The sequence below is a fragment of the Phalacrocorax carbo genome, chromosome 4 (genome assembly GCF_963921805.1).
Source record: "Phalacrocorax carbo chromosome 4, bPhaCar2.1, whole genome shotgun sequence".
Classification (NCBI taxonomy): Eukaryota; Metazoa; Chordata; class Aves; order Suliformes; family Phalacrocoracidae; genus Phalacrocorax; species Phalacrocorax carbo.
This window is the reverse complement of record NC_087516.1, coordinates 29,048,946-29,061,430: the sequence shown is the minus strand read 5'-3', so window position 1 is coordinate 29,061,430 and position 12,485 is coordinate 29,048,946. Positions and strand designations below refer to the sequence as shown.

Genomic DNA, 12,485 nt, shown 5'->3' with positions numbered 1-12,485 from the left:
TATATTATAATCTAACCTTCTGGGAGACACAGAACTGGTACTTCACCATGCTTATCAGTTGAATTAAAGACTCTGGAATAAAAAAAGTCTTTACATGTCTGCTGTACTGGCAGTTGCTTCATCTTTCATAAATTCCAGACATACGTGGTTTAAGGGGTAAATGGTGAATCTTTTAACTTGCAATATTCAGCTTTATGATCTAAAAGACCCTTTGTGTTTTTCCTCTTTCCAAGGTGTGTTCAGTCTAGGTTCTGTTATCTTTTCATATATTGAAAAACAGCTTAGCACATTGTGATATATTTAAGTAATAACAGAATATCAAAGCATACTCCAGAAGTCTTACCAGCTAAAAATTAACAAGATGGATGCAGTTCTTAACAAAAGTCAGTAAATGGAAGAATATTTTGTGGATATTTAGTTGCTCTAGATAAAATCAATATCAAATATTAGATCACTAGATGAGTTTGCACGTGAAGGCACTGTACAGCAAAACAAATACATGAAGCACCTCAATGTCATATTTTTTAATAGATAACAGTGCATATTGATAGTTGTGGGATGCACAACCCCACATTGCACCCAAATGATCTTAAATTTAAATGATATCCTCAGGAACCATCCAATAATTAAATACCTGGCAGCATCACAGAAAATGAGATGCAATGCAAATACAGTGTAACTTAATCAAGACAAACATAACTGAAATTGCAATTTAAAGTTAAATATGGAGTGATGATGAGAATACTAATACTGACTGAAATAAGGCCATTAATATAGAACAGCAATAAATGTAATATATGTAAATCCTGCTGTAACTGCAAGCTGTTGTTAATTGGGGAAGAGTCTTTTCCATGTGTTTCTGATACTAACAAGAATGGGAAGGGCAGAGTTGAGATAATGGTAAGTGCTGAATTTGCAAATTGTAAAACAAGCATACTCATTCATATGTTGTAAGCGTGCTAATGCATCAGAAGTGTTTGTTTAGCAACAGTTAGCTGTCCCATCTTGGAACTCTGAGGGAAGATCTATACCCTCACCTGCAAAAGAGCCACTTTAAGATAAACACATCACCATTTGCACTCTCTTTTTTTGAGTGCGGGTTGGGGTTTTTTGGTGTGTGGTTTTTTGTTTTTTGTTGGTTTTTTTGGGGGGTTTGTGGGGTTTGTTTGTTTAAATCCTGTATAATTTCCCATATACACCTGGTGCTCAATTCCAGATACTGCACAGAAATTAAGGGAAAACATTTTAACCCAAGATATGCAATAAGAACATACTGGTTCTACTCATGATGTTCTCTAAAAATGTCAGGGCAACTATGTCTGTTCATTAAGTCCGCAGTCCAGCCAGGCAAGGAAACCAGGAAGTCAGGGAAGTGCACGCTAGTGTATCAATTGCATTTGCCTTTCTTTCTAAGGACATAGTTCAGTGATCCTTTTGGTTTTGTTTTCAGTGAAGACTGATGCAGCATACGTTATCCAGTTCCCCTCTTCTGTCCAAAGCAGTGGGAAGAGGGGGCGAGGAGCATGTACTCAAATTATTCGGTGTACTGGCCTAGCTCACAGGAGGCTGTGGTTTTTGTGAACTACGCTTCTGTCAGAGGAAACAAGATAAGAAGCTCTGCTGACTCCAGGACAGTAGAGTAAAAGCTTTCTGTTTTCATAAGAGAAGCCATTTGGGTTTTTTAAACAGGATCAGAATTTTCCCACAGCAAGCTTCAGTTTTGCAGAAATCATGTGCTCTGTCAGAAAACTGCAAATCATTTGTAGATGCAAGATTTCTGTAGGAGAAGAAGTTGTGCAAGGTATTGTCATTTTGTTTGATTCAGTTGGTAGCTCTAGTTGTTAGTGAAGTGCCTTGCATTTTTGTTTTCCAAATGTGCTGATGATTTTCCAGAGAAATGCTTCATAAACCTTGTTGGCATTTATAACTTCACAATTAAATTAAGTATGTGGCAACACAGTTGTGTCTTGCAGAAAGAAGCAGAGATCTGGCAGGAGTCTGCGTAGCTGTAATGATGATGCTCTTTATTGCTCAAAGCACAGCCAGGAACAAGATTAGACTCATTATAAGTGTAGCATGTTGGAAATGAAGATGCTCATCATTACTGTATTGGGATCCAATATTACTCTTTGCAGTCAAGGCAGCAGTCCCCTTAACTGCAACGGGATTGGAATTACATCCAATGTCTTCAATCATTACTGAAAAAGCAAACCAAAAGGCAAAACGTTTCTCAGTTACAACAGTAGACTATGTATTTTGTTGCATTTTGTCAGTGTTTTGGTAATAATACTTAGCAAAAATATTTATCACTGCTTCTGACATTTAAATGGGTTGTTATGATAGCTGTGTTCCGTTAGTTTGGCATTATTTAACATAGAGGAGGGTAAGATCCCAGTTTTGTCTTGTGTGTTCTACTTTGGCTCTTGGGAAGAAGAATGACTTCTGTACTTTGGATCAGTATCCCATTGCCTTGCCCTCTGCTTTTTTACTCTTATTTGAGCTCTGCTAACCTGGGAGACCTGAACACGCCACTTCTTTGTATAGGAAGAAAAGAGATGACGTACTAAAATCCTAATATGGATTGCTTTGATTAGGAGTGGACTTGGCTAAACTTAGCGGTAAAGTAAGGTAGGCTTACAGTATGTTGGTGTTGTTCTCACTGCATGCTGGAAGCTCCTTTAAAAAAGCTTGAAAACCACTATAGCATTCCTAGCTGCACTTCAGATTTCCAGCCACATAACCCACTGTCTGGGGTAGCAATGGGATAGACCAGTATAGCATTGCTCACAGTGCAAATTGATACCGAGTCTGTCTTAAGTGGCTAGGCTAATTGCCAACATAAGAATCTGAACATGTCCATGGTGTGATTCGTATTCCCTGAAAGATCAATGAACTGCTTTTAGTACCTGTAGGAAACAAGTAATGATATCTATTCCCCTACTATCCTGTTGTGCTTTCGAAGCTGGTAATCTTTTCTATATAGAGGGTAACACTGCCAAAAACATGCTTGAGGGGAGGGGTAGACAACAAAAAAAGTATGGCACAGGAGATATATGTGCTTAAGCAAGATGGCATTGTAATGAATGCTGGAGTAAACAAATACAGTTACTCTATATGCCAGTACATTTGTGTTCAATGTGCGGATATATTTTTACAGGCAGCAAATAGCAGTGTCCTTTATATTTTGGCTCCAGTGAGAGCACCTGGGGTTGAATAAAGAACAATTGAAGGGAAAACAAAGGAAGAAAAAGCTTCTTACTGGCAAGTAGCCCACAGACCAATATATGTTAATCCATGCCTAGATAGATCTTTTTAAAAGCAAATGCGGACAGCAGTAAGAGACATACATATTTTCCCTGAGTCAGCTGAAAGTGAGTTTTTGCCAAAAAAACAACCAAACCAAACGTCCAGGTGGTCTATACCTGTCCATCTGCAACCAGTCAGTGTTCAAGTCCAGGTATTAGAAGACCTTTACACTGTATTTGCTAGGTATTACATGCTGCTTTTGCTGAAGTCAAGGATTATTCTCCTGTGAGTTGTGCAAAACCTTGTCTGTTCATACACAGGTATGAAAAGGAATGGTGGGATGGCATTCGAGGACTGTGACATTGTGCCCAAGTAGAGCTGTGTTCATCCTCTCTGCAAAGTGGGTGGAGAAAGAACTCCAAGGAGAAGGAGTTTCAAGCTTTAACTTATGTTCCAAAACATTTCAGCTAGCTTGGACTGAAAGCACCAATACACAGGAGTAGGACTGGGCGTTTGGGAGGAAACTGTACTTCCCAGGTTCTTGTGTGGACTACGTGGAGATGGCTACTTACTGACTGGAGGACTGAATCCTAATGAGATGCACATAGACAGCTCTGAGGGTCTACAACATAGAACGTGATGTGAGGAGTAAAGCAATTCAGAAAAACGATATAAAGATATGATGGAAGGATGCAGCACTTCAAAGATGCAGTAAATGCAAAACACTGGAAAAGTAGAGAATTAATTAAACCACACTTCCCTTGCTACCTATAAGCAAGACAATTGGAAAGCAGCCTTTTTTCTAACATAGTTGTTTCTGAAGCACTTGATTTTTTTTTTTTTTTTGTTTTGTTTTTGTAATTTCCAGTTAGCTCAATGAGACCATTAGGGAGTGCACCAAATGTCTAAGGAGGATGGCACAGCGCTGAGAGCTCAGAAGAATTCCTCATGGTGTCAGTGCGTAGTGCTGCAGGTGAAGCTGAACTGATTGCTAGCTTAAGAGCAGATGGGAGAGGTTTGCTGAATTTTGTCTTGAATGCTATTATGTAAGTGATAACAGAACCAGAAATCTTATAAGCACTGGACAGAAAGTTGAAGAGAGCACAAGCACAAGAATGTCAGCAATGTCAAAAATGAATTGAAGCCACAGGACAAGCTAGCTGAGTGTGTCCAGAAAAAGAAGTCCCACGACCCTTATTTTGTGTTGTGCAGGGGCTTGCGTTAAGCAAAGCTTATGAGTAAGAAATCAGTAGTGAACACAGCAAACCATGGCCAGGCTCCCTGGCTCCAGATGATGCTGAACAATGGAGTAGGGAAGTTACATATATCTTAATATGCAGTAGGGCTGCCTTTGTAACAACAGCTACTGATTTTTTTTTTTTAATGCTTTAACATCCACATATACGTAATATAATTTTTACCATTTTACTTCCATGCAGATTAGTCAGGAGTTATTGCTATTTCTGTGGGTCTGGTGATTGAAATCTATTTGATTCTTCCTGCCTGGTTCTCAGTTGTCATTATACTGTACCAATTTTCTTTAGTTTTGAGAGAAGTAGATGGAGGTTGAAGTGACATGCAGTGAGTCAGCGGCTCTACCTGGAATAGAAACAGTAATCTTTTAGCTGCCAGATCTTTAGACTTGTAGCTTAACAGCTTTTTTTTTGGTGGGTGCTTTTTGGTTTGGTTTTTTTGCTTTGCAAATATGTTTGTCTGTCTTTTTTTTTGTTTGTGGTTGTTTTTCTATTTTTTTTTTTTTTGTAACTGCTTGAGACTACTTTGTTTTGTTGTTCATGATGCTTATGCTTGAATCGTGTTGTGTAAAATGGTGATGATAATGAAGACTGTTATGTGGCTGGAGATATTTTTTCCCATATGTTGTTGGCATTCTGATTGCTTTACAGAATTCTAACCCATAAATCATGAGGTCAGGCTGTCTCCCTGATACTTCTAAATGAAGGATTGTAACATTTTGTGCTACATCTGGAAACTTGGGATAGAGGAGCAACATGACATTTCTGCTTTACAATGTCTCTCAAAGTGAAGGTATTTTGCACTTAGAGTTGATAACACTAAGGGTATTAGTGGTGCTGTCACAGTAGGATAAAACTACTGACATGCTGGTTGGAATGTGCTCTGGGAGTTTCTAGTCCAACTCCTGTTTGAAGCAGGACTGTCACCAACATGTCTTGGGTCAGACACCGCTTTCTCTAATAAACCTTGAAGGAACCTCAAGGATAGGAATTTCACAGCCTCACTGGGCAGCCTCTTCCAGTGATGCACCACCTTTCTGGTGAAAAAGTCTTTCCTGATATCCACTGTGAGCCCCCCAAGGTGCAATTAGCAGCTGTTGCCCTTCACTATATTATCTGCCACTACTGGGAGTGGTTTGACTCTCATCTTCTCTTCAGGCAGTAGTTGTCTGTAATGAAATGTTCCCCTGGCTTGTCTCTTTGCCAGACTAAGCAAACCCAGCTCCCCTGTCTCTCCTGATAGGTTATGTGCTCTGGGCCCCAACTATGTTGATAGCTCTCCACTGGACTCTCTGCACTTTCTCACAGTCCCTGAGGGAAGGGAGGATACAGGACACACTGTTTTAAGCACGGTCTTACCATTACAGTATATAGTAAGGTAATGACTTCCCTCTGTACTGGCCATACCCCTGTCAGTGTAGCTCAGTATGGAGTTCACTTTGCATATGATGAGTGCACTTGGTGGCTTGCTTTTGCTGCTGCTCAACCAGTTGGTTTCCAACCTGTTCCAGGGGCTGACATCTGCAGTTCTTGTTGAACTCTGAGTTTCCTGCTAGCCCAATCCTCTAGTTTATTAAGGTTGCTTGAAATGAAGCTCTGCCACTGATAGTGTCAGCCACTCTCCCTAATGCAGAGGCATCCATGTACTTGCTAATGATGCAGTCTGTGTCATTTATGAAGATGTTGAACAGTGTTGGCTCTAGTGTTGCCTGTTTTGCTTGTTGCTGGCTGCAGGCTTGACCTCAAGCCATTAATCACTACCTTTTGAGCCCTGGCAATCCAGCTAGCTAATTTCCAACCCATCTAACATCCCATTTGTCCAGCACATCATTCCTCAGCTTCCAAATATGAATGCTGTGGGAGATGATGTCAGAAGCCTGATCAAAATCAAGTTATATTACACCCATTGCTCTCCTCTCATCCACATAGACAGGCAGTCAGCTTGATCAAGTATCATTTTCCTGTGGAACATCTGTATTGGTTATTTTAATTACCACTTTGTCCTTCATATGCTTTGAAACAGATTCCAGGAAGATATGCTCCATGAGTTTTCTAGGGATTGAAGTGAGGCTTGTAGTTCTCGATGTCCTCTTTATTGCCTTTCTTAGAGTTGTATATAACACTTGTTATACCCATCAAGACGTAAGACAATATATATTCTTTCCTGTCATCAGAGACCTCCCTGATCACACATGTTTTTCACAGAGGTAGGCAGCCATCCTGAAATTATATCGGTCAACTCCTAAGTACCTTTGGAACCACATCATCCCTCACCTTCTTTTTGCAATTAATATACCCGTAAAAGCCTTTCTTGTTACCCTGTCTCCTTCTACTTTCATGTCCAGCTGGGTTTTGCAATAATACTTTTATGTTTCCAGAACCAAAGGATCATTTATATTGGAAAAGACTTCTTGAGATCAAGGAAGAACTTACCTGAGACATGAAACTGAGAGGCAGTCTCGGCTGCTCTACTGAAACCCAGGATTGTGGTCCTGCTTTTTGCCTTTTGCCCTCCTCTCCAGATCCTGAACTCTACCATTTCACAGTCATTGCAGCTACGGCTGCCTCTGAGTTTCACATCTTAGACGAGTTCTTCCTTCTTGCGTCTATGACGTTCAGTAGAGCACTACTTTTTTTTTTCCGTTGGCTTCTCAGTTAGCTGTGCCAACAATGTGTTCAAAAAGCCTTCAAGATTACCTGAGTCCTGCTGTATCATCCTGACAGATATCAGGGTGGTTAAACTCTCCCATGAGAACCAGGACTTGTGAACATGAGGCTTCTTCCAGTTGTTGGAAGAAGGCCTCATCTACATAATCTTCCTGGTTAGGAGGTCTATAGTAGGTACCCACTACAACAGCACCCATGTTGGTCTGCCTGCTATTCTTGATCCATAAACTCCTGGCTGACTCCTGACCCACACCAAGGCAGAGCTCCATGCATTCCAGCTGCTTTCTCACACAGACAGCAACTCCTCCTCGCCTTCTCAGCCTTTTCAACAACAAATCTTTGTTGTTGGTTTTCTTGCTGGTTTTGTTGCCTTGCTTCTGTCTCTTGTACACTCCTTTCCGTGTTTTAGTTCACTGAGAAAATCCTGTCTTAGCTAGGTAGCCCTTCTGCTGAAGTTCTTGTCTTCCTGCATGATGGGATGGATTGTTCCTGGTTCTTAATAAGTTTTCTTTAAAAATCAGCCTTCAGCCTTTCTGCTTAATGACTGCTTGGTGGGGAATTTTACTTAGAATTTGGCTTGTTTGGGTAATCACTACCATTCTAAAGTTGAGAGTCCTTACTCTGCTGCTCACCCTCCCAGCTGTCCTCCAGATCCTGAACTCTGTCATCTTGTGATCACTGCCAAATAAGCACGCTGTAAATACCTGCTTTGGATCTAGGATGTTTTTACAAAAGACAGCTTGAGAAAAAGCTTCCCCATGTGATTTCTCATGAGCTGCATAATTTAAATATTAAGTTGCTTACATGATAATTTAACATCATTGTTGAGTTTACAACACATGCAAATTTTCTGTGGAAAACTTGCTTTTGGCTTTTGCAGGGAATCAGTTTGCCTTTAGATGCATGTATCATTGACACCAAATCCTCAGAGCAGAATCCAGGGTATTTTTAGGGTGTTGATAATAAAGGACCTTCTTTTATTTTTATCTTACTAGCAGCATAACCAACTGGATAACTAATTGACTTGGCCAATTTAATATGATTAATCTGATTAAAACGCTACAAATCCAGTGCTGTTGACAGTTTCATGGGAATCCACATTTCAAAACATTTTATAGTATGTGTAGATGTTTTAGGGAGAAAAACAAGCAAGAGCAAGTAATAACTCAACAGTTTGTAGGTATGTGGATAATACTCCTGAGTGCTGACTGGGATATGGAAATGCAGCCTCTCTTTCCTGCGAAATAAGTAACTAGGGAGAACATAGTAATTATTTGGAGAACTGAGTAGCTTAGTGCAGAAAGTTGGGATTGGTGCCAATACACTGAAAATTTGGGAAAGTGTGTTCTTCCAAATTACATTATAAATAAAGCAAAACCAAAAATCAGTTTTCTTTAATGCTTACAGCAGTAAAACCTCTCTGAGACCAAAGTTTCAGAAGGCTTTCACCTCTCTGAAGCCCAAGACAACCACTATTCCCATCCCTTCTCCTGGGTCAGCAGACATTTGAATAGCTACTTAGGAAGCAGAGGGAATCAATCCAGTCTAGAAATGAACGTTGCCATTAGTATTCTGGTGTGGTGTTTTTTTATGTAGATAAATTCTCTGATCCTGTCCCCACCATGGCTACCCAAGCATTGACGCTGGGGCAGGAAAGAACAGCTAGGAGCGAAGGGGGAAGGCAGGGCAGCTCACAGCAGCTGTGAAACTATAGTTCTGGAGCAGGTTTTATAGACTCAAAAATGAGGCAAGAAAAACCCAGGGACTTGTGAAAGATCATAGAGCACACCTACCACCATTGCATTTTTCCTTTTTGCTAGTCAGAGGAGGTCAGGAGGAATCAGAATGAGTTAGCAGTGTGGTGCCATGCATGGGGCTACAGCAGAGGCCAGGTTTATTAGCTGTGTAAAGCTGTTCTACAGCTTCAGGTCAGAGTGACAGAGGAAGCTCAGGTCTGTTGCCACGGCTGTGGCCGATGCTATTCAAATGACTGTGGCACCCAAGGTCTGTGGGTTGGCATCTGGGGGCCTACCTGCTATCTTACATTGGCTATGTAAATTTCATAGTGTTTTCACAGCATTAAAATACCACAAGAGCTCAGCAGGCAATTGGCTGTTTCAGTATTATCTTGCCTTTGTGTGCTGTTGTTTATTAGCAGGAGAAAAAAAAAACCAGAATGCTAGCATCCAAGCCATTTGCCAAAGTAAGGCAGGCTCTAGCAAGCAAGGAAAAGCTCAAGGGTCAGCCTGGCTTTTTACTGAATGTTGAGACACTCTGTAAAGCTTGTCCTCTGTAGATACCTCTGAAAGGGGCAGACTGGAAGCCTTGCTGGGATAAGTGTGGTGTTGGTTTGGATGTTTTGTTTTATTCCCTCCTGCAACCCCATCCCTGCCACCTTCTGAAATACTTATTTTCTTGGTCCATCTTGAAATGTCAACAAGAATATGTGTAGCACTGCTCTCGCACACAGCTTCGCTTCCCTTAGTGCTTTTTAGGGACAGCTGTGTCACAGGATGAAGGCTGAAATTAAAACATCTCACAGGGATTTATATGTGATGATCACTGACACAGAAGACATAATTTGGTGCGTCCTTAATTTATTGCGCTTGACATGACATAGGCCTGAGGGTCTATTGAGGGCTGAGGGATCCTAAATCCATGGGTTGTTGGCCAGGCAATACTTACTTGTAGGCGTGTAATTTCTGGAGTCATTGCAGTGCCTTAACCATGTCAACTAAAAGTTCTTATGATTCCCCTCCGATTTGAAAACCAACCAAACAGCTGTTTGTTACTGGTAAGTGGTAAGTTTTCACTGCTTTGCAAATTGGACAATTTCCTCAGAGGAATCGAAATTCAATGTGTTTTCAGGAGTGAAGCAAGCATTTCAAATTGTGCCTACGCTTTTATTCCTTCTTCTACAAATACAGTTGCTTTTCTATTTCTTAATGCCTCCACTGAGTAGAAAGACTCATTTTCCACTAAAACCCACTTGTTTTCAGCCAGAAAAGTTTGACATGCAGATGGCCAAGCTATGTGAAGCCTAGGTCTGTTTCACTATTGTTTAAAGCTAAAATGTAATGTTTTCCCAGCTATGGCTTTTTATAGGACTGGCTTAGCTTATTACAGAGCCAAACAAAGGCTCTGGAGGCATATGAAACATGGAGGTCCAGAAGGCTTGGCTTTTCTGAAGATAACACTGATAAATGGTGTATTTGTGGACATGAATGGGAACCAACATCAGTGAAGAAGCTTGGCAGAGGAGGAAGTTATGGGACAGCTGTAGATCTTCCTCCTGCACCCACAAAGCTGGTTTGTGGCAAGGAGAGGATGCTAGTAAGAAACTGAAGCTGGGACAGGAGACCAGCTGTTTGGCAGTTTTGGTGTACGGCAGAGGTGACTAAGTAATGCATTGTTCATGACATGAACAATGATGGAGATGATGGGGAGGTTTTTCTTCTTTGTGTTAACGGCAGTGAGTCTCACTACTCTTCGGCATGATAAAACAGCTCTGCCTGGTGATTTCTCATCAGACTTAATTCCCTTACAGGTGATCAGGTAAGTAATGCTCCAGCAGAGAATAGGATGCAGCACCATGCCATGCAACAACAAAAGCTTTGAAGCAATACAGCAAATGGCTTCGGTTAAAGTTCCTGACTATATGGTATAGATGTAGTCAAGTGCAGCTTTAGTGGAATGAACCTTTTCCTATATTGCCTGTTACTTGCCTTGCCCAATCGCATAAAGCTTGCTTAAATATTTACAGAATTAGTGGGTTTGCATAAGAAGACACTGAATGCTTAGAGATAAACATTCTGGGTAGTCACAGGACTTTCCAGATGGATCTGTTGTATCTGGGTGGATGTTTAGCTTTCATTTATTTATAGCAGGAATGGCTTTTGTATCTGTTATAGTCATAAATTTACCAAACTACCAAATAATTTATCTTCCTGCTTGCTTTCAGCTGATTACAACATCTCTAGGTATCTCAGCATAATATGAACATCTGTTCCCTGGAGATTGACTCTTCACAGACAATAATCATAAAGCTAATGAATGGTGTTCAGGAAACAGCTAGGGACAGCTCTGCCTCTCTTTGCTAACTCTCACCCTAGTATTTCACGCCTTTCACCAGACTGGCTTTCTGACACGCCCTACAGCAAACTTGCCAGGTGCAACAGTCCATTTTCTTCAGAGCAGGACAGAAAACCAGATGGTGACTCTGGGACTTGAACAGCTTGCTCTAACCATTTGTGTTTAGCAGATCATCAGAAACGGACAGTCCTGCCTCCTTTCCCACCCACTCTAAACCCTAGGGCACAACACCAGAAGTGGGTCTCACTCCAGCACTCACCAGTTTTTTTCAGGGAAACATTTTATCCCATAATTTCTCATAATTCAAGACAAGTCAAATCGATTACTTTCCTGGTACGCTTTTCAGTTTGCTATTTTTAATGATTGAAGTGGATCTGACACCTAATTTGCACTTGTTAAAACAGGCTTAGGAAAATGTGTGGTAAATAAATCTTGGGAGGAATTTAAATCAGCATGGTTCAGGGTAAAATAACTTTCCTGTTGTGGGTCAGAAAGAAAATAGCGCTGTGGGAAGATTATTCCACTTCTGTGTGCTGGGGGATTCTTGTATCTTTTAATATCCATAATATTTTATGCTGGTCATCACTGGAGACAGGACTCTAAATGGACTTCAAGTCTTAGATAGCATGACAGCCCTGTTGTTCTAAGGCAGCCAGATGAATGTTAACTCTTGGGTCTCTCCTGCATTACAGATGTGATAAAACGGGCAAACAAATATCTGTGTATCGAGCAGGGAAATAGCTCCAGATAGCTTCTGCGAGAAACATGGATATAGTTAATTCAGCATATGTAATCTTACTGAGAATGTAGCAAAACGAAATTCAGTAGGCTTAGTGAAGTATTGTACATCGCCTGCTGTAACAGTGACGTGGATAGTACTCTTTTGACTTAAGTCTCATCTCTGGGGGCAGGTAAGAAAGGTTAGTCCCTGCCCAGCACTTTTTTTTTTTTTAATATATCATATACCCTGTCCTTTATCACCAACCTGATGTTTGGGAAAATCTTTTCTGTGATGGGGCATCTGTTAGGTAGAAAATAAGTGTTCTGTGCGGGAATGGTGCTTTTGTTTCTCCCTTTTGTATATTTACAGGAATAATTCCAGTTCTTTAATCCTGTTTTTAGTCAGTTTTTAACTGTATTCCTTCTTCAAATTCTGTATGCAAAGATTGCTTGTCATAAATACACTTATTTTCTGCAGCATCAACATAGGTTCAGCAGTAGGTGTCA

General features: G+C 40.7%; 1 protein-coding gene across 4 annotated transcripts in view; it reads right to left on the bottom strand.

Moving 5' to 3' along the window:
- GABRB1 (gamma-aminobutyric acid type A receptor subunit beta1) overlaps positions 1–12,485 on the bottom strand; it is a 139,044-nt gene that overhangs the window by 68,990 nt on the left and 57,569 nt on the right. The window contains exon 3 of one of the 4 annotated variants that reach the window (XM_064449380.1): positions 1,275–2,198. The exons of the other annotated variants lie outside the window; for them this stretch is intronic. The gene's annotated coding sequence lies outside the window, so the exon portion shown is untranslated. The remainder of the gene's footprint in view (positions 1–1,274; positions 2,199–12,485) is intronic. 4 annotated transcript variants of the gene reach the window in all.